The 25,639-nt window shown below is 47.9% G+C and overlaps 1 protein-coding gene and 2 non-coding genes across 3 annotated transcripts in view; all 3 read right to left on the minus strand.

The window, feature by feature from the left end:
• The window catches only part of LOC141082268 (oocyte zinc finger protein XlCOF8.4-like), a 112,418-nt gene that overhangs the window by 69,383 nt on the left and 17,396 nt on the right, over positions 1-25,639 (minus strand). The window lies entirely within an intron of this gene.
• Positions 12,794-12,876, minus strand: TRNAL-CAG (transfer RNA leucine (anticodon CAG)). Its single transcript has one exon. It is a non-coding gene; the product is annotated as a tRNA-Leu (tRNA).
• On the minus strand, positions 19,888-19,970 carry TRNAL-CAG (transfer RNA leucine (anticodon CAG)). Its single transcript has one exon. It is a non-coding gene; the product is annotated as a tRNA-Leu (tRNA).

Here is a 25,639-nt window from a genome sequence, read left to right on the forward strand (position 1 = left end):
GAAGCCAGCTTCCTCAGGCCCCTGAAGGCCCCCGTCGCCATCTTGGATTCGGGGGCCTGGAGGAAAGGAGCCCCCCGCAGCAGCGCTGCACATTCCGCTGCCGTGGGGGGCTCAGGGAAGCACGGAGGGAGCCCCCTCTCTGCCGATGCTTCCCTTTAACCCCCGGTACACCGCGATCGCGTTTGATCGCGGTGTGCAAGGGGTTAACGTGTCGGGGGCGGTCCGTGACCGCCCCTGACACATTGTGCCGGGTGTCAGCTATGATAATTAGCTGATACTCGGCCACGATCAGCGGCGCTCACCACGTGGGCGCCGCTGATCGCGATGACGTAATATTCCGTCCATGGTAATTAGGTCCATGGTCACATGGACGGAATATTACGTCAATTGTAGGTAAGGGGTTAAAGGCACCCTAATTTCTGTCCAGGCCTAATTCATGAGTTTTATTTTTTTAAAAGTACTGTGGAAGCATGGTTGAAAAGCAATATCTGACTTTCATTTGCTTCAAGTTATTTCTGTGACCATTGTGGGTTTATCTGTCAGTAAACGAGGGGTTCCAACAATTTTGACCACGTGTGTAGGAGGAGTGAATATTTTGACTCCACAGCCTCTTTCCGGAAATTAACACGCAGTGGATGTTGGAGAGTGAAAATTACACATTTGCCATTTTCTTACCCAGCACATAGTGCCCAGATTGTGCTCCAGGAGAGACACACCGCAAATTAAGTGGGTTCTTCTTCCTATAATATTGCAAAATACAGAGATCCTAAATGTTGTTTGCGCACACTGCAAGACTCCGACATGAGAGCGGATTTTGCTGGATTGGTTTATAGAAACTCTGTTGCTTTTCAACAGCCTTTGAGCCACTAATAGTGTGGGAACCTCTGTTTTTCCACTGACAGATGATGGACCTGAGTGAGGACTTGTTTTTTGTGAGATGAGAATTGGTATTATTTTCGCCTACATAACATTGATTGTTCATTCTGCCTCCCAAATATCAAATATAAAGAAACCAAACAGTTGAACACCACACACTACTCGTTTATCCTTCAAGGTTTTATGTTAGACTGTGAACTGTCATTGTCTTGGTAAATAATTATAGTTTTTTTTACATAGCTTGCCATTTTTATAGACAGTTTAAATAGAAATGTTCAAAAATATAAAACTCAAGGATATTTTATTAAAAAAATAATTGTTTTTATCTAAGCAGATGACTGTACCAGGAAAGCAGAGGGACAGCTGACATCTTCAGATTTTAAATCTGATGATCTTGAGATCTTACAAGATACAACTAAAGTGAATGCCATTACTCCAGATATATCATCATCCATTCACAGCAAAGATCTGTCATATAAGCCTATGAAACAGGTCCCATCTCCTGATTCATTACTGACTACTAAGGAAAATCAAAGTAAAAAAAGATTCATTAAAAAACAAACTGCTCCTAAAGCAAAGAAGCCTTTTTCCTGTTCAGAATGTGGGAAACGTTTTAACCGGAAATCAGATTTGGTTAATCACCATAGAACTCACACAGGGGAGAAGCCTTTTTCCTGCTCAGAATGTGAGAAATGTTTCAACCATAAAGGGAATCTTGTTAAACACCAAAGAACTCACACAGGGGAGAAGCCTTTTTCTTGTTCAGAATGTGGAAAATGTTTTGCATGTAAATCACATTTTGTTAGCCACCAGAGAGCTCACACAGGAGGGAAGCCATATTCATGTTCAGAATGTGGGAAATGTTCTAAACGGAAAGCTCTTCTTGTTAGACATCAGAGCAGTCACACAGAGGAGAAGCCTTTTTCATTTTCTTAATATGGGAAATATTTTACTTGGAAATCAACTGTTAATAAATATCAGAGACGTCACATAGGGGAGAAGCCTTTTTTATGTTCATAGTGTTGAAATAGTTTTAACGGAAATTGGATCTTCTTAAATGGGTTGTCTCTTGTCATTCCTCATGTTTGCTGACAAAACTAAACTTTATTAATTCCAAATCTAAAATTGTACCCATAATTCACCCCCTGCAGGTTAGTCAGTAACATAGTAACATAGCTATTAAGGTTGAAGGAAGACTTTAAGTCCATTTAGTTCAACCCATATCCTAACCTAGCATGTGTGTGTGTGGGGATCAAGCAGAGAGTAGAGTGTGTGTGGGGGGTCAGGCAGAGAGTAGAGTGCGTGTGGGGATCAAGCAGAGAGTAGAGTGTGTGTGGGGGCTAGGCAGGAAGTGTCTGAGGTCTGGTTTTTAATTTTTTCCTAATTTTTTTTCCTGACTTTTTGGAGCTGAAACTAAAGTTTTTGAATTTTTTTTGTTCAATTTTTTCTTCAAAAACTCCTTGAGATACTCATCTTAAAGAAGTGGTGAAATCTTGCTCTTATTCTTCATGGCAGATTTCCATAAATTGGTAATACTGGAAGGGCATCTGTGTATGATTTGGGAGAAAGTTTAAAAAAAATAAAGAGACATGTAAAATAAAACAGCTTGATCTCTGCTTGTTGGTGTGAACAGCTCAGATGCAGCCCTATGGTAACAGACTAGAAACAAATCTGTGTAGTCAGAGTCTTCAGGCCACATTGGTTGAGAAATTACATCTTCCAGAAATCTTTAGATGCGTGGGCTGAGCAGTTCATTACATACTTGTAGATTGTGAGCCCTCGCGGGCAGGGTCCTCTCTCCTCCTGTACCAGTTATGACTTGTATTGTTTAAGATTATGTACTTTTATTATGTATACCCCTCCTTACATGTAAAGCGCCATGGAATAAATGGCGCTATAACAATAAATAATAATAATAATAATAATAGTGGAATGTGTTGATAACAATAAAACATAATGATCAATGTAAATTACAGTATCCCACGGAGAGCTGGATTTGGAATGATGCTCAAAATCAAGGAGAAAAATCTAATTACAGGCTGGTCCAACTTCAGTGGAAAGTCCTCTAGAAAAAGAAATGATGCTCAGGAATGTGTGTGGCCTCCATCTGCCTGTATGACCACCCTACAATGCCTGGGCATTCTCCTGATGAGGCGAATGTTCTCCTCAGGGATCTCATCCCTGACCAGGATTAATGTATCAGTTAACTCCTGGACAGTCTGTGGTGCAACGTGGTGGATGGAACGAGATACAAAGTCACAGATATGCTTGATTGGATTCAGGTCTGGGGAATGGGCACGTCAGTCAATAGCATCAGTGCCTTCATCATGCAGGAACTGATGACATTTCAGCCACATGAGGCCTAGCATTGTCATGCAGCAGAAGGAACTCCGGACCCACTGCACGGGCCCATGATCTCACAATGGGTCTGAGGGTCTCATCCCGGTACTTAATGGCAGTCAGAGTACCTCTGGCTAGCACATAAAGGGATGTGTGGCCCTCCAAAATAATGCCTTCCCATATCATTACTGACCCACTGCCAAACCGGTCATGATGGAGGATGTTGCAGGCAGCAGAACTTTCTCCACAGTGTCTCCAGACTCACGTCTGTAACATGCTCAGGGTGAACCTGCTGTCATTCATGAAGAGCACAAGGCACCAATGTTGAATCTGCCAATCTTGGTGTTCTCTGGCAAATGCCAATCACCGTGCACAGTGTTGGGCTGTAAGCACAACACCCACTTGTGGACATTGGGCCCTCAAACCATCTTTATGGAGTCTGTTTCTGACAGTCTGAGCTAATTATGCAAATTGTCTCATCAGTGAGGAAGAGGACTAGAACTCTAGTGCCACCTATTGGAAGTAGCAATCCTAAAAGTCAATGTCGACCCTTTAACGAGCCTTGTTACATGACTTAGGATAAAAGCCAAGCCAGACAGTCTGAGCAGACACATGGATGTTAGTGGACTGCTGGAGGTCGTTTTGCAGGTCTCTGGCACTGCTCCTCATATTCCTCCTTGCACAAAGGAGGAGGTAGCAGTCCTGCTGCTGGATTGTGGCCCTCCTATGGCCCCCTCCATGTCTCCTGGTGTACTGGCCTGCTTCCTGGTATCTGCTCCATGCTCTGGACACTGCTGACAAACACAGCTACCGTTCTCGGCACAGCTCGCACTGATGTGCCATCCTGGAAGAGCTGCACTACCTGAGCAACTTCTATGGGTTGTAGATACTGCCTCATGCTACTGTACACGCTCTAGAGATGACAGCAATGACAAAACGCAAAAGTGACCAAAACAACAGCCAAGAAGGATGAGATCAGAGAAATGGTCTGTTGTCACCCCCTGCAGAATCCTCCTTTATAGGGTTGTCATGCTAATTGCCGATCATTTCTACCTGTTGTTTGTTCCATTTGCACAACAGCAGGAGGAACTGATTCACAATCAGTGTTGTATCATCACTGGACAGGTTATCTTACAGAAGTGATTGACTTTGAGTTACATCGTGTTGTATAAGTGTTCCCTTTATTTTTTTTGCGCAATATATTATAATATCTACTTAATAAACAGTGCCCTCATCGATATTCTACATCATAACGTATCCTTTCAATATCACATTCATTTGTTTGTCATAAATTACATTTATGTATATTCTGATTAGTGATGAGCGAACGTGCTTGCTATTCCTCGTTACTCGCCTGAGTATCACTGTACTCGGCGAGCACAGTGCATATCCGGGACTACTCGGCGGGAAATGCTCCACCCAGCATTTTTGGCGGTCTTTAGAGACCCAATCACCATGCAGGGATTGTCTGCCAGGCACTGTAATGCCGCAGCCATCTTTGTTATGGTCGTGCAGTTATTGGCTGGCCACACAGCATCATCAAGGGTATAAGAGACCGGACACCACCCTGATCGGTGCATTCAACTCTGGATTGAGATAGTGTAGGGAGAGCTGCTGCAGAGATAGGGTCAGATTTGGGGAGTTATTAGTCAGTGTGGGGTCTACCATCCTAAATACTCACATCCAGCTAAACCAACAGTCCTTCTAAGGACTAATTCCGGAGTATATAGGTTGCAGTGTTATGTGGACAGGGGAGTGTACGTCGCTCTATACATATTAGTGCAAGGCCGGCAAACACTCTATGTGTGTATATACATATCATATGCATACAAATTGTGGCAATTCTGGCCAATATTCCACTGTATTTGCTGTCAGATACCCTAGTCCTCTACACTATTTTGGGGTAAAAATACAGGCCACATATTGAACAGTGTGATATCTCGGTAAAAATACTTCTGTTTCAAGTCATTATGGCTGCTTCATGACTGTCTTAAATACTCCAACTACTACCACCATCATCTTTTGCCTAGAGGCATTCATTGCGCAGATAGAAAGTCTGAGGAGCAGAGGGTTAACGCTTGGGCGGTGTTGTACTCTGTCTCTGAATTTAAAGGCAAAATCTTCTAGATTAAATCATGACTGAAAGAGCCAGAGCAAGATCACGCGGAAGAGCAGGACTCGCAACTACTGAAGGCTGCTGTTCCTGGGCCGCAATCTGAAAATCCATTACCTACTAATACTGAACTGGTTGGATGATGACGTAAAAAAGGAGCCCCTGCACTTTCTGTAACGGAGATTTTGACATTTCGGCTGCATTTCAAGAGGTGTCAATTGGAGAGCGTGGTGGTCATAGATGTGACTTCTACACCACCACATGAGCTGCTGCCTCTCCACCAGCTGAGGCACCGCACCCTCGACCTTCTGTCTCATCCCCATTATCCTGTAGAATGTTAGTCCACAAGGACAAGGTCCTCTACTCTCTGTACCAGTCTGTCATTGTAAATTTGTTTACTGTAAACGATATCTATTACTTTGTATGTAACCTCTTCTCATGTACAGAACCATGGAATTAATGGCGCTATATAAATAAATAATTATAATAATACTATATGGGTGTTTCCACTAGACAAACCATCCAACATGTTATTGAATCAAAATCGTTTTTCTGACAACTCTGTTCAGCTGTGCACAAACTGTCAAATTGGTAGCTAGATCCCAGTGGGTCTTGGCACAGTGTCATGTTGACTACAGTCCACAGATGTTATCTAGATCACTAATCTCACCTCTACTTTACCAGCACAATGAATTAATAGGAAAAGCACGTGGTATTGATGGTGCTGTTGTTTTCTTGCCAAAGAAACTCAATAAGATCAATGAGGTGGTTAGCCGCACACGGAATGGAGAAATAGTAAAGATGACAATTCGTTTCACATTTGAGTTAAAACACACTTCACCAACTTGCTTTCACTTTTACATTAGATTCCGAAGCCTTTAAGAAAAAGATGAATATATTGTGAAGCAAATAGGTATGAATAATTATTATCACCCAAATGATGTTACATATGTCAGAACATACCCAGCCTATCAGTGGGGAAATGATTTACCACCGAAATTTTGAAGTATGAGACTAGTGTCATCTTGTGGATTGATATGAGCCACAAAGTCCTTCAAAGTGAAAGTGTTCTGGATGTAATGTACAATTTTCTCTTGAAAATTGGAAGAACATGCCTTCTATGATTTTTGCATTAAAGAACTGATTGGCCAGATATGTACGCAGTCAGGATGACCGTGCTGCGGGTACCTGTGCTGTGCCGGGTTCGGAACTGTCAAGGCTGCGTTTCCCGAGGGAAGTAATAGGGGAATGGACAGGCTCCATTACCCAGGAAGAGGGGGCATGTATAGACAGGGAACGTGGTCGGAAGCTGAGGGAAAAAAAACACAAAGCAGGAGTGAGTCCCCAGCTGTGAGCGTGTGAGCAGCAAGGGGGGTAGTGCACAATGCACTCGAAGTGCCGACGCTGCAGCGAACTGCAGCAGACAGACCCTGTGACCTAGAGGCAGGGGGCCAGCTTAAGAGAAAGGGCACGACAGCAGAGATTTTTGGTGTGGACAAGCAGCGCAGAGGAGGCTGAGCGGCGTGCTCTGTCCTTAGAGCACAGGCACCGCAAAGGACTTCCCGTCAGCTCCTGCCAATACAGTTGTGGCCAAAAGTATTGACACCCCTGCAATTCTGTCAGATAATACTCGGTTTCTTCCTGAAAATGATTGCAATCACAAATTCTTTGGTATTATCTTCATTTAATTTGTCCTAAATGAAAAAACACAAAAGAGAATGAAGCAAAAAGGAAAACATTGATCATTTCACACAAAACTCCAAAAATGGGCCAGACAAAAGTATTGGCACCCTCAGCCTAATACTTGGTTAGACAACCTTTAGCGAAAATAACTGCGACCAACCGCTTCCAGTAATCATCAATGAGTTTCTTACAATGCTCTGCTGGAATTTTAGACCATTCTTCTTTGGCAAACTGCTCCAGGTCCCTGATATTTGAAGGGTGCCTTCTCCAAACTGCCATTTTTAGATCTCTCCACAGGTGTTCCATGGGATTCAGGTCTGGACTCATTGCTGGCCACCTTAGAAGTCTCCAGTGCTTTCTCAAACCATTTTCTAGTGCTTTTTGAAGTGTGTTTTGGGTCATTGTCCTGCTGGAAGACCCATGACCTCTGAGGGAGACCCAGCTTTCTCACACTGGGCCCTACATTATGCTGTAAAATTTGTTGGTAGTCTTCAGACTTCATAATGCCATGCACACGGTCAAGCAGTACAGTGCCAGAGGCAGCAAAGCAACCCCAAAACATCAGAGAACCTTCGCCATGTTTGACTGTAGGGACCGTGTTCTTTTCTTTGAATGCCTCTTTTTTCTCCTGTAAACTCTATGTTGATGCCTTTGCCCAAAAAGCTCTACTTTTGTCTCATCTGACCAGAGAACATTCTTCCAAAACGATTTAGGCTTTTTCAGGTAAGTTTTGGCAAACTCGTCTCGGGGTAAGAAGTGGGGTCTTCCTGGGTCTCCTACCATACAGTCCCTTTTCATTCAGACGCCGATGGATAGTACGGGTTGACACTGTTGTACCCTCGGACTGCAGGGCAGCTTGAACTTGTTTGGATGTTAGTCGGGGTTCTTTATCCAACATCCGCACAATCTTGGGTTGAAATCTCTTGTCTATTTTTCTTTTCCGTCCACATCTAGGGAGGTTAGCCACAGTGCCATGGGCTTTAAACTTCTTGATGACACTGCGCACGGTAGACACAGGAACATTCAGGTCTTTAGAGATGGACTTGTAGCCTTGAGATTGCTCATGCTTACTCACAATTTGGTTTCTCAAGTCCTCAGACAGTTCTTTGGTCTTCTTTCTTTTCTCCATGCTCAATGTGGTACACACAAGGACACAGGACAGAGGTTGAGCCAACTTTAATCCATGTCAACTGGCTGCAAGTGTGATTTAGTTATTGCCAACACCTGTTAGGTGCCACAGGTAAGTTACAGGTGCTGTTAATTACACAAATTAGAGAAGCATCACATGATTTTTCGAACAGTGCCAATACTTTCGTCCACCCTCTTTTTTATGTTTGGTGTGGAATTATATCCAATTTGGCTTTAGGACAATTCTTTTTGTGTTTTTTCATTTAAGACAAATTAAATGAAGATAATAATAACAAAGAATTTGTGTTTGCAATCATTTTCAGGAAGAAACTGAGTATTTGACAGAATTGCAGGGGTGTCAATACTTTTGGCCACAACTGTAAAAGTGGTACTGCCATTTAGCGAGGTGCCGTGTGCCCAGTGACCGCCAGAGAGCGAGTCACCGTGCACTCCTTGACCATGAGTACAGCACACATGCGCAGTAGAGAGAGCCAGTTCATGCCACATGTTCAGTGTGTCTGTCTTCTAAAGCTAAGTTTTGCTCTGTTATTGTTCTATGAGATTTTGTCTGATTTGCTTAGTTTTGTGTTCAGGCAGCCCCGACTGGGGCTTTGCTGAATTTCCATTTTTGTCCCTGATCGGTTAAATCTCTTTTGCTCTGTCTTCAGAATATATCGGAGTGCTGATATAGGGATTTTGAAGTCTAGTGACTTCAGGGCCGTTTTTCCTATCAGACGTGTTGGGACATTTTTTGGTAGGGTTTTTGTGGATTGCAGCCAGCATCTTTTCTGTCCTTTCCTATCTAGTTAGTTGGGCCCCATCGTTTGCTCTGCCTTTCTTTCTGTCTGTGTTTGTGTTTTCACCGACAATACATGTTGGGGGCTGTCTATTGCTTTGGGGTCTGCTCTGGGGCAGTTTAGATTTCCCCTTTCTTTCTTTAGGCTTATTTAGTTCTTCGGCTGTGAAGAGGCGTCTAGGACCACCGTAGGAACGCTCCACGGCTACTGTTAGTTGTGAATAGGATCAGGGGTCTGCAATCCGCTAGCTACCAACCTCTCCAGTTTTCTGGACATAGCTTGCATTTTTGTTTTTTCCTCCGGTGACTCATTCATAACACATAAGTATCCATACAACCTCGGAGACCGGGCCCCGGCCTTGCGCTGAGAACCTATAGGCAGGGTTCCTCTTCCAACCCACAACTCCTCTCTGTTCTCTACTCCTTCGTTCCGTACTGTTCTTTCTCTCTCTAATGGAAGCTTAGGTTGCAGTTCTACATCTTTCTCCTTGTTCCTTTCCCATGCCAGCTGTCTCAGATCACTAAGGCAGCTGCAGCACTCCTTCTTCCTTCCCTCTTGGACCCATCCTCAGACTCTCCTGACTGACTGTCCTTCTTTTGCCTGACCTCCCGCCAGACTGACCTGTAATCCTACACTTTCCCACTCTTTTATGTATCTCAACTCCACCCACCTCCCAGCACATCTCGTGTTATAAAGCCAGGAACCACGAAAGGTGCTCTGCTACCCTCTAAGCATGAAGCCGCAATGTGGTCCTGCTGAACTATCCTGTGTGTGGGATGCAGATGTTGGAGTGAGGAAAGGAGTTCCCAACTTACCTAGGCGGTGGGGCACTACACCTTAGGAGAAGGTGCAGTACCTCTGTGGCAACAGCCTCAGGGGCGCCACACTTGCGTTCCATGGACTGGGGTGTGGACAACTGAACGCTGCGGTGGGACAAGGATGTGGACGTGCTTGTTAATGGTGCTAGTTGAGTTTTTGTGCAACTACAGATGCAGTGAAATTTAGAATTAGCCTGCACACTGTGAGAATTAAAGTGAGGGGCTGGGGTAATGGACCATATAGGCCCTAGACCAGGATAAGGCCGGGGACACACATGCAAGAAACTCATGATTCTCGTGCGAGTCTCTCGCATGAACACCGGGCACTGCCGCCGACACTCGGACCAGAGTGTGCAGTATGTATTTCTATGCAGCCGCAAGCTCTGGTCCGAATGCCAGCGGCAGTGCCGGGTGTTCATGCATAAATAGAAAAGATTTATTGGGGTTTTCACAAGGGAGCGATAATTTACAATGTGAGGAAGCAACTACAGTTGTTGATGTTTTCACCCCGCCGGGGTCTTAATCATAATGTTGCTCCATCATAATTAATTATTATTTTTATCATTCTATTTTATGTTTTGATTATTTTTTGTTTTTTTTGTATATAGCATTGCAATTTACCCCTTGGGGCTGTGGTACTACCTTATATACACCGACCCGTGTATAAGCCGACCCCCCTAATTTTGTCACAAAAAAACTTATTGACTCGCGTATAAGCCGAGGGTGCACAGTGAGTGGCCCCAGATAATGCTGCACAGTGAGTGGCCCTAGTTATGCTGCACAGTGAGTGGCCCCAGATAATGCTGCACAGTGAGTGGCCCCAGATAATGCTGCACAGTGACTGGCCCCAATTATGCTGCACAGTGAGTGGCCCCAGATAATGCTACACAGTGAGTGGCCCCAGATAATGCTGCACAGTGAGTGGCCCCAGATAATGCTGCACAGTGAGTGGCCCCAGATAATGCTACACAGTGAGCGGTCCCAGATAATGCTGCACAGTGTGTGGCCCCAGATAATGCTGCACAGTGAGTGGCCCCATATAATGCTGCACAGTGAGTGGCCCCAGTTATGCTGCATAGTGAGTGGCCCCAGATAATGCTGCACAGTGAGTGGCCCCAGATAATGCTGCACAGTGAGTGGCCCCAGATAATGATACACAGTGAGTGGCCCCAGATAATGCTGCACAGTGAGTGGACCCAGATAATGCTGCACAGTGAGAGGCCCATATAATGCTGCACAGTGAGTGGCCCCAGATAATGAGGACAGCGAGTGGCCCCAGATATTGCTACACAGTGAGTGGCCACAGATAATGCTGCACAGTGAGTGGCCCCAGATATTGCTACACAGTGAGTGGCCACAGATAATGCTGCACAGTGAGTGGCCCCAGATAATGCTGCACAGTGAGTGGCCCCAGATAATGCTGCACAGTGAGGGCCCCAGTTATGCTGCACAGTGAGTGGCCCCAGATAATGCTGAACAGTGAGTGGCCCCAGATAATGCTACACAGTGAGTGGCCCCAGATAATGCTGCACAATGAGTGGCCCCAGTTATGCTGCACAGTGAGTGACCACAGATAATGCTGCACAGTGAGTGGCCCCAGTTATCTGCACAGTGAGTGGCCCCAGTTATGCTGCACAGTGAGTGGCCCCAGATAATGCTGCACAGTGAGTGGCCCCAGATAATGCTGTACAGTGACTGGCCCCAGATAATGCTGTACAGTGACTGGCCCCAGATAATGCTGCACAGTGACTGGCCCCAGATAATGCTGCACAGTGACTGGCCCCAGAAAATGCTGCACAGTGACTGGCCCCAGATAATGCTGCACAGTGGGTGGCCCCAGATAATGCTGCACAGTGAGTGGCCACAGTTATGTTGCACAGTGAGTGGCCCCAGCTTTGCTGCACAGTGAGTGGCCCCAGTTATCTGCACAGTTAGTGGCCCCAACATGTTGCTGCTGCCGCTGCCTCCGAGACAAGAAAAAAAAACTGTATAGTCACCTACATAGTTACTACAGCCTGAGCCAAGTACTGCTGACTATCCAACAAGTTTGGGCATGTCAACTGAATGCAGGGAAAAAGAAACTAAACCAAAACTGAAACCAAGCTAGAAGTGTGGAATTAAAGGGGCAGTATGAACAAAATGTGGAGGCTATTAATAGTTTATACAATTAAGACATGCTGCTTTTAAACACCTACCTATTGCCATATAGTAAAACAAAAAAGATTTTTACTTACTTTGGGGTCCCCCCCTCACCCTGGCGTTAGATCGTTGCCCCTACTTTCGTCCGTGTAACTATGGGCGCACATGCACACTGCTCTCACTTCTCATTTTAATCGTGATTTATATTAAAAAAAAACCTTTTGATTTAAATCAGTGATTTAAATCATGATTAAAATCATGATTTAAATCGATCCGATTTAAATAGAAAAAAATCTTTTGATTTAAATCGTGATTTAAATCATGATTTAAATCGGCGTGATTTAAATCAATCCACCCTGAGCAGCACCCTTGTTCGTTGGGTGAATTGACCTTTTAAGGGAGCCCGACGTACTCACTAAATTGTCCCTATCCCTAAGTTTTTTTGGATGCAGATTGCTCTCACACGAGTGTTTTTTTGATTTGGAAAAGAAAGAAATGAGGATGGAGAATCAAAACTTTAAGGCTAAAAAATATACTCACACATATATACACCAACTGTATAGACACACATATAAATATTTATGGTGTATACATTAGGCTATAAGACCTGGAGACTGTTATTACACATGCTGCCACTAGGTTTATTTTCTTTTCTTTAAAAAAAAAACAAAAAAAAAAACTGTCGCTGTCAGGAGTGGGATTCGAACCCACGCCTCCACGTGGTGACTGCAGACGCTGAACACGCTCCCTGGTGCACAACAGCTTGCACCTCCAGGGACCAGTACTGCTGCTGTCAAGGAGTGGGATTTGAACCCACGCCTCCACATGTGGTGACTGCAGACGCTTAACACGCTCCCTGGTGCACAACAGCTTGCACCTCCAGGGACCAGTACTGCTGCTGTCAGGAGTGGGATTCGAACCCACGCCTCCACGGGAGACTGCAACCTGAACACAGTGCCTTAGACCACTAGGCCATCCTGACTGCTGACATTGACATGCTCCCTGGTGACACAAGAGTTTGCACCACCAGGGACTTCAGTACAGATCTGCTGTCCAAATCAGACATTGGGGCCCCTGGTGGGACTTCTGGCAAAGCCAGAGGGGACATTGGGATGTCATTTGAAAGCTAATTACCAGACTGAGGTGAGGGAGCAGTTCTTGGGGCTGTGTGGTGCTCTGTTGGGCATTTGTGCACCCTCAAGCCTGCACCACAAGGACCACTTTTATCCATGGACAGCCAGGCTCTGACCCCCTGAATTCAAATTCCATTTGGAGCAGGGGGACAAGTGATGTTGCTGTATGTAGGTGGCCTCCTGGATGATGTTCCTGCCAAGCTTGATTTGCCTGACCCCTTCTGCAGAGTAGTTAAGGGGATTGAGAACCCCCAAGACTGCCCCAGACTGAAAATGTCTTTTCAAATCTGCTGTCCAAATCAGACATTGGGGCCTCTGGTAAAGCCAGAGGGGACATTGGGATGTCATTTGAAAGCTAATTACCAGCTTCTTTTTCATTACTTTAGTTCTGCAGACAGATGGTAAACGCCATTGTCTGTAAAGACCCCGTTACACACTGCGATATCGCTAGCAATATTTTTGAACCCCTCTCCATAATCTTTGAAAATTCTTGGAGAACAGGAGAAGTGCCAGAAGACTGGAGAAGAGCAAATGTTGTTCCTATCTTCAAAAAGGGGAAGAAGGTGGACCCAGGCAACTATAGGCCGGTGAGTCTGACTTCTATACCAGGAAAGATCTTTGAACAAATTATTAAACAACATGTATGTCAATACCTGGATAAGAATGAAGTGATTAAACAGAGTCAGCATGGGTTTCTAACTAATAAGTCATGTCAGACTAACTTAATTTCCTTCTATGACGGTATCACTGATTGGGTGGATCAAGGAAATGCTGTAGATATAGTATATCTTGACTTCAGCAAAGCATTTGACAAAGTCTCTCATACAATCCTTATTGAAAAAATGACTAAGTATGGAATGGACAAGGCAACTGTTAGGTGGATTCATAACTGGCTTAGTGATCGGACCCAAAGAGTGGTCGTAAATGGCTGCACATCCAGTTGGAAGAATGTCTCAAGTGGGGTACCACAGGGCTCTGTCCTGGGCCCTGTATTGTTCAACATCTTTATCAACGATTTAGATGAAGGAATTGAGGGTAAACTGATTAAATTTGCTGATGACACAAAGCTAGGAGGGATAGCTAATACTAGAGAAGAGAGAGAGAGGATTCAAAAAGATTTAAATAAACTGGAGAAGTGGGCAGCAACTAACAGAATGGTTTTTAACAGGGAGAAATGCAAAGTACTACATCTGGGCAATAAAAATGAAAAAAGCATATATAGAATGGGAGGAATAGGGCTAAGTGACAGCACATGTGAAAAAGACTTGGGTATACTAATAGATCACAGACTGAATATGAGTCAACAGTGTGATGCAGCAGCAAAAAAGGCAAATGCAATTCTAGGATGTATTAACAGAAGCATACAGTCTAGATCACGTGAAGTCATTATTTCCCTCTACTCCTCTTTGGTCAGACCTCATCTGGAATATTGTGTCCAGTTTTGGGCACCACATTTTAAAAAAGACATCAACAAACTGGAGCAAGTTCAGAAAAGAGCGACCAGAATGGTGACCGGTCTGCAAACCCTGTCTTATGAGGAAAGGTTGCAGGATTTGGGAATGTTTAGTTTGCAAAAGAGAAGACTGAGAGGAGACTTAATAGCTGTCTACAAATATCTAAAGGGCTGTCACATTGTAGAAGGATCAACTTTATTCTCATTTGCACAAGGAAAGACTAGAAGCAATGGGATGAAACTGAATGGGAAGAGACACAGATTAGATATTAGAAAAAACTTTTTGACAGTTAGAGTGATCAATGAGTGGAACAGGCTGCCACGAGAAGTGGTGAGTTCTCCTTCAATGGAAGTCTTCAAACAGAGGCTGGACAGACATCTGACTGGGATGATTTAGCGAATCCTGCTTTGAGCAGGGGGTTGGACCAGATGGCCCAGGAGGTCCCTTCCAACTCTACGATTCTATGATTCTATATTGCTGTAAAGTCACCGATTTTGTGACGTTGCAGCGATATTGCTAGCGATATCCCTGCATGTGATACTTACCTCCGACCGGCTCCCCCGCTGGTTATCACTGATCGCGCGAGAAGCTCCTGGTCCATTCCTCGTCGGCCACTTCCTGCTGGGCTTCCTGTGGCGCCCAGGGCGGGAGGACGCAGGATCGCCGCGTCTGACAGGTAAGTAGCGATCCCCGTCCCCAGCAATGTCGCTGGTGAGATCTGCCTGTGTAGCAGCTCACTAGCGACCACCTAGCGATGCACCAGCGATCCTGACCGCGTCATATCGCTAGTCGGGATCGCTGGTGCATCGCTAGGTGTAACGGTACCCTAAGTGTTACAATGAGTCACTTCTAACTGGCTAGATAGAAAAGTTGCAGACTCTGTAATCTCAGGATAAATTACCGTATTTTTCGGACTATAAGATGCAACGGACCATAAGAACACCCCAATTTTCAGTAGGAAAATAGGGGGAAAAAAAATAATGTGTCAAATGGGGGTCCGTCTTACAGTCCGAATTCAGCTTACCTGGGAAGGGATCTGGCACAGGTGAAGTAGTCACAGGGGTCATTCAGTGGTCCAGGCTCGTGCGGTGGCGGCTCTGTGCTAGGGCAGGTTGGTTGTGCTGGGGCAGCTGCGCTGGGGGAGAGGCAGCTGCGCTGAGGCAGGGGCAGCAGCAGCGCTGGGGCAGGGGCAGCAGCAGCGCTGAGGCAGGGGCAGCAGCAGCGCTGAGGCAGGGGCAGCAGCAGCGCTGAGGCAGGGGCAGCAGCAGCGCTGAGGCAGGGGCAGCAGCAGCGCTGAGGCAGGGGCAGCAGCAGCGCTGAGGCAGGGGCAGCAGCAGCGCTGAGGCAGGGGCAGCTGCGCTGGGGTAGGGGCAGCTGTGCTGGGGCAGGGGCAGCTGTGCTGGGGCAGGGGCAGCTGTGCTGGGGCAGGTGGGCTCTGTGGTGGTGGCAGCGGGCGGCGCTCTGCGGTGCGGTGGTGGCAGCGGGCTGTGCTCCGGTACAGGGACGGCGGCTCCGCCGCGATTTCTTCGCAGCCCGGAGGCCCCCGCACTTCCCTTGCTGGCCGCCGCCATGTTGCAGTGGCCTCCGGGAGCATGGACGCCGGAAAGAATCTGCCGCAGACCTCAAAATTTGAAATCTCATTTTCAAAAGTGAGAGCCGGCTAATGGTGCCAAAAATGAGAGCAATAGCTTTAACAACCGGTTCCACCGAACCGGGGAGAACCCGCTGAATCCCACCCCTGGCTGCGCCCCGAGGGCTCATAGTGCTGCGCTGTGTGGAGTGGGATTCGAACCCACGCCTCCACGTGGTGACTGCAGACGCTGAACACGCTCCCTGGTGCACAACAGCTTGCACCTCCAGGGACCAGTACTGCTGCTGTCAGGAGTGGGATTCGAACCCACGCCTCTACGGGAGACTGCCCCGAGGGCTCATAGTGCTGCGCTGTGTGGTGCGGGGTGGGCAGGGTCAGCGCTGCGCCCCCAGGGCTCATAGTGCTCCGCTGTGTGGTGCGGGGTGGGTGGGGTCAGCGCTGCGCCCCCAGGGCTTATAGCGCTGCGCTGTGTGGTGCGGCGTGGGCGGGGTCAGCGCTGCACCCCCAGGGCTCATAGTGCTCCGCTGTGTGGTGCGGGGTCATCTCCCATCTCCTCCCTGGCTCTGTGCTGCTGTGTAAGATCGCTTAGTGGTGGGGGAGGGGCGGCAGTGACTGGCCGGTGGGCAGGGTCACTGTGCTATGGGAACCAAGATCCGGCCTGCATAGAAGGTGGAAGAGGGAGGAGTCGTGTGACACGCCGAGCTGCCTGTGACTCATCCCCTGGCTCGGGGGGCGGAGTCAGCGCCGTGCAGCACACAAACAGTCTCTCCCTGGCTTGCAGTACAGTGAGGCTGGGGGATGGGCGGCCGGGCTCTGTGTCACGTGGCTCCGAGCCCACCCCCTGCTTTCTCGGTCTAACTGCAGCAACAATGACGTCACCTGAGCGCCAGATTTGAACCTTGGAGCTGCCGGCCGGTAACTGTATGCCTGTATGGGGTCAGCTGTGGGGGGAGGCAGGGGGTCCCTGCAGAGTGTATGGGGTCAGCTGTGGGGGGCACTGCGGGTAGACAGGGGGTCCCTGCAGAGTGTATGGGGTCAGCTGTGGGGGGCACTGCGGGTAGACAGGGGGTCCCTGCAGAGTGTATGGGGTCAGCTGTGGGGGGCACTACGGGGGAGACAGGGGGTCCCTGCAGAGTGTATGGGGTCAGCTGTGGGGGGCACTGCGTGGGAGACAGGGGGTCCCTGCAGAGTGTTTGGGGTCAGCTGTGGGGGGCACTGCGTGGGAGACAGGTGGTCCCTGCAGGGGGAGGTGAGGACAGTGTATGGGCACAGCTGTGGTGGGCATGGCGGGGTACAGGCGTTCCCTGTGGGGTAGGGGAGGGTTAGGGGGGCTGTGTTGTCACTCTGCTGTGAACACTAATTATGAATGCAATATTTCCCTTATTAATTATTGTTTTTTTATTTCTCTGTCTCTCAGTAGGTAACACTTGGGGCAGTCGCCCGCTCTCTGTGTGTCTGCTGGCAATATACGCTCGTAGAAAAAGGGGTTAATGTACCAGTACAATTCATAGGACTTAATTTTTATTCTATGTCAAAATTCAATAATTTCCTTTTCCCTTTTTTTTCCAATAGGTAACAAGGCATCGTGGACACTAAACTGGCTCAAGAACTGGCGGGACAAGGACACCAAGTTTGCCTAATGGACGACATCGCTATGGAGGAACACAGCTCTCCGGCCACCATCATCATGTGGAGCAGCTAAGCCTCTTCATCCTCGGTTTGGGTAAGTGACAATCCATGTATGTATGGTCTAAGGAGCGGTCATGGCACATGTACATACATGTATGTGTAAACATGTATATACAGTCAGCTGTCATGGCACTCGGGAAGTCACACCAGGGGGCTGTGTGGCCCTGTAGGCCTCTACACCACCACACAGCCTCCCGCAACCCGCTCTACAGCACCACACAGCCTCCCGCAGCCCCGTCTACACCACCACACTTCCTCCTCCAGCCTCTGTCTCCCCCCTCCAGTCCCTGACGCCCCCCCCTCCAGCCTCCTTCCTAATTTAGAGCTTTTGGTTTTTTTTATCAGCATAAATTGTCATTTAAGAAACGATTGTCCATTCAAGAAGAGATTTGTGTTGGCAGATTATCCTAGGAAAGCGTGTTAGATGATAATAATCGTGCTGCCCATCTCACCCGACGAGCAAGCAGCACCAGGGTGGATAAAAATCTTGAATTTTTTAAAAAAATCAAAAAAATCAGATTTTTTTGATTTAAATCAGATTTTTTTGATTTAAATCATTTGATTGCAGTTTTCATAATGTGATTTCAAACGGCAAACAAGTCCTTGGATATCCTTTTGACAGTATTTGCACTTTGCTCTTGCACCTTTCTTTCCAAGATCTGCTGCTGGCATCTCAACAAAATGAACCCAAATAGGGTCTCTCTTACGACCTGCTGCCATGGCTCACACAGATCACTTATGAAGTTTGATTGTTACTACAGCCTGAGCCAAGCACTGCTGATGTTACTACAGCCTGAGCCAAGTACTGCTGACTATCCAACAAGTTTGGGCATGTCAACTGAATGCAGGGAAAAAGAAACTAAACCAAAACTGAAACCAAGCTAGAAGTGTGGAATTAAAGGGGCAGTATGAACAAAATGTGGAGGCTATTAATAGTTTATACAATTAAGACATGCTGCTTTTAAACACCTACCTATTGCCATATAGTAAAACAAAAAAGATTTTTACTTACTTTGGGGTCCCCCCCTCACCCTGGCGTTAGATCGTTGCCCCTACTTTCGTCCGTGTAACTATGGGCGCACATGCACACTGCTCTCACTTCTCATTTTAATCGTGATTTATATTAAAAAAAAACCTTTTGATTTAAATCAGTGATTTAAATCATGATTAAAATCATGATTTAAATCGATCCGATTTAAATAGAAAAAAATCTTTTGATTTAAATCGTGATTTAAATCATGATTTAAATCGGCGTGATTTAAATCAATCCACCCTGAGCAGCACCCTTGTTCGTTGGGTGAATTGACCTTTTAAGGGAGCCCGACGTACTCACTAAATTGTCCCTATCCCTAAGTTTTTTTGGATGCAGATTGCTCTCACACGAGTGTTTTTTTGATTTGGAAAAGAAAGAAATGAGGATGGAGAATCAAAACTTTAAGGCTAAAAAATATACTCACACATATATACACCAACTGTATAGACACACATATAAATATTTATGGTGTATACATTAGGCTATAAGACCTGGAGACTGTTATTACACATGCTGCCACTAGGTTTATTTTCTTTTCTTTAAAAAAAAACAAAAAAAAAAACTGTCGCTGTCAGGAGTGGGATTCGAACCCACGCCTCCACGTGGTGACTGCAGACGCTGAACACGCTCCCTGGTGCACAACAGCTTGCACCTCCAGGGACCAGTACTGCTGCTGTCAAGGAGTGGGATTTGAACCCACGCCTCCACATGTGGTGACTGCAGACGGTTAACACGCTCCCTGGTGCGCAACAGCTTGCACCTCCAGGGACCAGTACTGCTGCTGTCAGGAGTGGGATTCGAACCCACGCCTCCACGGGAGACTGTTATTACACATGCTGCCACTAGGTTTATTTTCTTTTCTTTAAAAAAAAACTGTCGCTGTCAGGAGTTGGATTCGAACCCACGCCTCCACGTGGTGACTGCAGACGCTGAACACGCTCCCTGGTGCACAACAGCTTGCACCTCCAGGGACCAGTACTGCTGCTGTCAAGGAGTGGGATTTGAACCCACGCCTCCACATGTGGTGACTGCAGACGCTTAACACGCTCCCTGGTGCACAACAGCTTGCACCTCCAGGGACCAGTACTGCTGCTGTCAGGAGTGGGATTCGAACCCACGCCTCCACGGGAGACTGCAACCTGAACACAGTGCCTTAGACCACTAGGCCATCCTGACTGCTGACATTGACATGCTCCCTGGTGACACAAGAGTTTGCACCACCAGGGACTTCAGTACAGATCTGCTGTCCAAATCAGACATTGGGGCCCCTGGTGGGACTTCTGGCAAAGCCAGAGGGGACATTGGGATGTCATTTGAAAGCTAATTACCAGACTGAGGTGAGGGAGCAGTTCTTGGGGCTGTGTGGTGCTCTGTTGGGCATTTGTGCACCCTCAAGCCTGCACCACAAGGACCACTTTTATCCATGGACAGCCAGGCTCTGACCCCCTGAATTCAAATTCCATTTGGAGCAGGGGGACAAGTGATGTTGCTGTATGTAGGTGGCCTCCTGGATGATGTTCCTGCCAAGCTTGATTTGCCTGACCCCTTCTGCAGAGTAGTTAAGGGGATTGAGAACCCCCAAGACTGCCCCAGACTGAAAATGTCTTTTCAAATCTGCTGTCCAAATCAGACATTGGGGCCTCTGGTAAAGCCAGAGGGGACATTGGGATGTCATTTGAAAGCTAATTACCAGCTTCTTTTTCATTACTTTAGTTCTGCAGACAGATGGTAAACGCCATTGTCTGTAAAGACCCCGTTACACACTGCGATATCGCTAGCAATATTTTTGAACCCCTCTCCATAATCTTTGAAAATTCTTGGAGAACAGGAGAAGTGCCAGAAGACTGGAGAAGAGCAAATGTTGTTCCTATCTTCAAAAAGGGGAAGAAGGTGGACCCAGGCAACTATAGGCCGGTGAGTCTGACTTCTATACCAGGAAAGATCTTTGAACAAATTATTAAACAACATGTATGTCAATACCTGGATAAGAATGAAGTGATTAAACAGAGTCAGCATGGGTTTCTAACTAATAAGTCATGTCAGACTAACTTAATTTCCTTCTATGACGGTATCACTGATTGGGTGGATCAAGGAAATGCTGTAGATATAGTATATCTTGACTTCAGCAAAGCATTTGACAAAGTCTCTCATACAATCCTTATTGAAAAAATGACTAAGTATGGAATGGACAAGGCAACTGTTAGGTGGATTCATAACTGGCTTAGTGATCGGACCCAAAGAGTGGTCGTAAATGGCTGCACATCCAGTTGGAAGAATGTCTCAAGTGGGGTACCACAGGGCTCTGTCCTGGGCCCTGTATTGTTCAACATCTTTATCAATGATTTAGATGAAGGAATTGAGGGTAAACTGATTAAATTTGCTGATGACACAAAGCTAGGAGGGATAGCTAATACTAGAGAAGAGAGAGAGAGGATTCAAAAAGATTTAAATAAACTGGAGAAGTGGGCAGCAACTAACAGAATGGTTTTTAACAGGGAGAAATGCAAAGTACTACATCTGGGCAATAAAAATGAAAAAAGCATATATAGAATGGGAGGAATAGGGCTAAGTGACAGCACATGTGAAAAAGACTTGGGTATACTAATAGATCACAGACTGAATATGAGTCAACAGTGTGATGCAGCAGCAAAAAAGGCAAATGCAATTCTAGGATGTATTAACAGAAGCATACAGTCTAGATCACGTGAAGTCATTATTTCCCTCTACTCCTCTTTGGTCAGACCTCATCTGGAATATTGTGTCCAGTTTTGGGCACCACATTTTAAAAAAGACATCAACAAACTGGAGCAAGTTCAGAAAAGAGCGACCAGAATGGTGACCGGTCTGCAAACCCTGTCTTATGAGGAAAGGTTGCAGGATTTGGGAATGTTTAGTTTGCAAAAGAGAAGACTGAGAGGAGACTTAATAGCTGTCTACAAATATCTAAAGGGCTGTCACATTGTAGAAGGATCAACTTTATTCTCATTTGCACAAGGAAAGACTAGAAGCAATGGGATGAAACTGAATGGGAAGAGACACAGATTAGATATTAGAAAAAACTTTTTGACAGTTAGAGTGATCAATGAGTGGAACAGGCTGCCACGAGAAGTGGTGAGTTCTCCTTCAATGGAAGTCTTCAAACAGAGGCTGGACAGACATCTGACTGGGATGATTTAGCGAATCCTGCTTTGAGCAGGGGGTTGGACCAGATGGCCCAGGAGGTCCCTTCCAACTCTACGATTCTATATTGCTGTAAAGTCACCGATTTTGTGACGTTGCAGCGATATTGCTAGCGATATCCCTGCATGTGATACTTACCTCCGACCGGCTCCCCCGCTGGTTATCACTGATCGCGCGAGAAGCTCCTGGTCCATTCCTCGTCGGCCACTTCCTGCTGGGCTTCCTGTGGCGCCCAGGGCGGGAGGACGCAGGATCGCCGCGTCTGACAGGTAAGTAGCGATCCCCGTCCCCAGCAATGTCGCTGGTGAGATCTGCCTGTGTAGCAGCTCACTAGCGACCACCTAGCGATGCACCAGCGATCCTGACCGCGTCATATCGCTAGTCGGGATCGCTGGTGCATCGCTAGGTGTAACGGTACCCTAAGTGTTACAATGAGTCACTTCTAACTGGCTAGATAGAAAAGTTGCAGACTCTGTAATCTCAGGATAAATTACCGTATTTTTCGGACTATAAGATGCAACGGACCATAAGAACACCCCAATTTTCAGTAGGAAAATAGGGGGAAAAAAAATAATGTGTCAAATGGGGGTCCGTCTTACAGTCCGAATTCAGCTTACCTGGGAAGGGATCTGGCACAGGTGAAGTAGTCACAGGGGTCATTCAGTGGTCCAGGCTCGTGCGGTGGCGGCTCTGTGCTAGGGCAGGTTGGTTGTGCTGGGGCAGCTGCGCTGGGGGAGAGGCAGCTGCGCTGAGGCAGGGGCAGCAGCAGCGCTGGGGCAGGGGCAGCAGCAGCGCTGGGGCAGGGGCAGCAGCAGCGCTGAGGCAGGGGCAGCAGCAGCGCTGAGGCAGGGGCAGCAGCAGCGCTGAGGCAGGGGCAGCAGCAGCGCTGAGGCAGGGGCAGCAGCAGCGCTGAGGCAGGGGCAGCAGCAGCGCTGAGGCAGGGGCAGCAGCAGCGCTGAGGCAGGGGCAGCAGCAGCGCTGAGGCAGGGGCAGCTGTGCTGGGGCAGGGGCAGCTGTGCTGGGGCAGGTGGGCTCTGTGGTGGTGGCAGCGGGCGGCGCTCTGCGGTGCGGTGGTGGCAGCGGGCTGTGCTCCGGTACAGGGACGGCGGCTCCGCCGCGATTTCTTCGCAGCCCGGAGGCCCCCGCACTTCCCTTGCTGGCCGCCGCCATGTTGCAGTGGCCTCCGGGAGCATGGACGCCGGAAAGAATCTGCCGCAGACCTCAAAATTTGAAATCTCATTTTCAAAAGTGAGAGCCGGCTAATGGTGCCAAAAATGAGAGCAATAGCTTTAACAACCGGTTCCACCGAACCGGGGAGAACCCGCTGAATCCCACCCCTGGCTGCGCCCCGAGGGCTCATAGTGCTGCGCTGTGTGGAGTGGGATTCGAACCCACGCCTCCACGTGGTGACTGCAGACGCTGAACACGCTCCCTGGTGCACAACAGCTTGCACCTCCAGGGACCAGTACTGCTGCTGTCAGGAGTGGGATTCGAACCCACGCCTCTACGGGAGACTGCCCCGAGGGCTCATAGTGCTGCGCTGTGTGGTGCGGGGTGGGCAGGGTCAGCGCTGCGCCCCCAGGGCTCATAGTGCTCCGCTGTGTGGTGCGGGGTGGGTGGGGTCAGCGCTGCGCCCCCAGGGCTTATAGCGCTGCGCTGTGTGGTGCGGCGTGGGCGGGGTCAGCGCTGCACCCCCAGGGCTCATAGTGCTCCGCTGTGTGGTGCGGGGTCATCTCCCATCTCCTCCCTGGCTCTGTGCTGCTGTGTAAGATCGCTTAGTGGTGGGGGAGGGGCGGCAGTGACTGGCCGGTGGGCAGGGTCACTGTGCTATGGGAACCAAGATCCGGCCTGCATAGAAGGTGGAAGAGGGAGGAGTCGTGTGACACGCCGAGCTGCCTGTGACTCATCCCCTGGCTCGGGGGGCGGAGTCAGCGCCGTGCAGCACACAAACAGTCTCTCCCTGGCTTGCAGTACAGTGAGGCTGGGGGATGGGCGGCCGGGCTCTGTGTCACGTGGCTCCGAGCCCACCCCCTGCTTTCTCGGTCTAACTGCAGCAACAATGACGTCACCTGAGCGCCAGATTTGAACCTTGGAGCTGCCGGCCGGTAACTGTATGCCTGTATGGGGTCAGCTGTGGGGGGAGGCAGGGGGTCCCTGCAGAGTGTATGGGGTCAGCTGTGGGGGGCACTGCGGGTAGACAGGGGGTCCCTGCAGAGTGTATGGGGTCAGCTGTGGGGGGCACTGCGGGTAGACAGGGGGTCCCTGCAGAGTGTATGGGGTCAGCTGTGGGGGGCACTACGGGGGAGACAGGGGGTCCCTGCAGAGTGTATGGGGTCAGCTGTGGGGGGCACTGCGTGGGAGACAGGGGGTCCCTGCAGAGTGTTTGGGGTCAGCTGTGGGGGGCACTGCGTGGGAGACAGGTGGTCCCTGCAGGGGGAGGTGAGGACAGTGTATGGGCACAGCTGTGGTGGGCATGGCGGGGTACAGGCGTTCCCTGTGGGGTAGGGGAGGGTTAGGGGGGCTGTGTTGTCACTCTGCTGTGAACACTAATTATGAATGCAATATTTCCCTTATTAATTATTGTTTTTTTATTTCTCTGTCTCTCAGTAGGTAACACTTGGGGCAGTCGCCCGCTCTCTGTGTGTCTGCTGGCAATATACGCTCGTAGAAAAAGGGGTTAATGTACCAGTACAATTCATAGGACTTAATTTTTATTCTATGTCAAAATTCAATAATTTCCTTTTCCCTTTTTTTTCCAATAGGTAACAAGGCATCGTGGACACTAAACTGGCTCAAGAACTGGCGGGACAAGGACACCAAGTTTGCCTAATGGACGACATCGCTATGGAGGAACACAGCTCTCCGGCCACCATCATCATGTGGAGCAGCTAAGCCTCTTCATCCTCGGTTTGGGTAAGTGACAATCCATGTATGTATGGTCTAAGGAGCGGTCATGGCACATGTACATACATGTATGTGTAAACATGTATATACAGTCAGCTGTCATGGCACTCGGGAAGTCACACCAGGGGGCTGTGTGGCCCTGTAGGCCTCTACACCACCACACAGCCTCCCGCAACCCGCTCTACAGCACCACACAGCCTCCCGCAGCCCCGTCTACACCACCACACTTCCTCCTCCAGCCTCTGTCTCCCCCCTCCAGTCCCTGACGCCCCCCCCTCCAGCCTCCTTCCTAATTTAGAGCTTTTGGTTTTTTTTATCAGCATAAATTGTCATTTAAGAAACGATTGTCCATTCAAGAAGAGATTTGTGTTGGCAGATTATCCTAGGAAAGCGTGTTAGATGATAATAATCGTGCTGCCCATCTCACCCGACGAGCAAGCAGCACCAGGGTGGATAAAAATCTTGAATTTTTTAAAAAAATCAAAAAAATCAGATTTTTTTGATTTAAATCAGATTTTTTTGATTTAAATCATTTGATTGCAGTTTTCATAATGTGATTTCAAACGGCAAACAAGTCCTTGGATATCCTTTTGACAGTATTTGCACTTTGCTCTTGCACCTTTCTTTCCAAGATCTGCTGCTGGCATCTCAACAAAATGAACCCAAATAGGGTCTCTCTTACGACCTGCTGCCATGGCTCACACAGATCACTTATGAAGTTTGATTGTTACTACAGCCTGAGCCAAGCACTGCTGATGTTA

Source organism: Dendrobates tinctorius, unplaced genomic scaffold, assembly GCF_039654945.1.
Source record: "Dendrobates tinctorius isolate UK_male_01 unplaced genomic scaffold, ASM3965494v1 ptg000017l, whole genome shotgun sequence".
Classification (NCBI taxonomy): domain Eukaryota; kingdom Metazoa; phylum Chordata; class Amphibia; order Anura; family Dendrobatidae; genus Dendrobates; species Dendrobates tinctorius.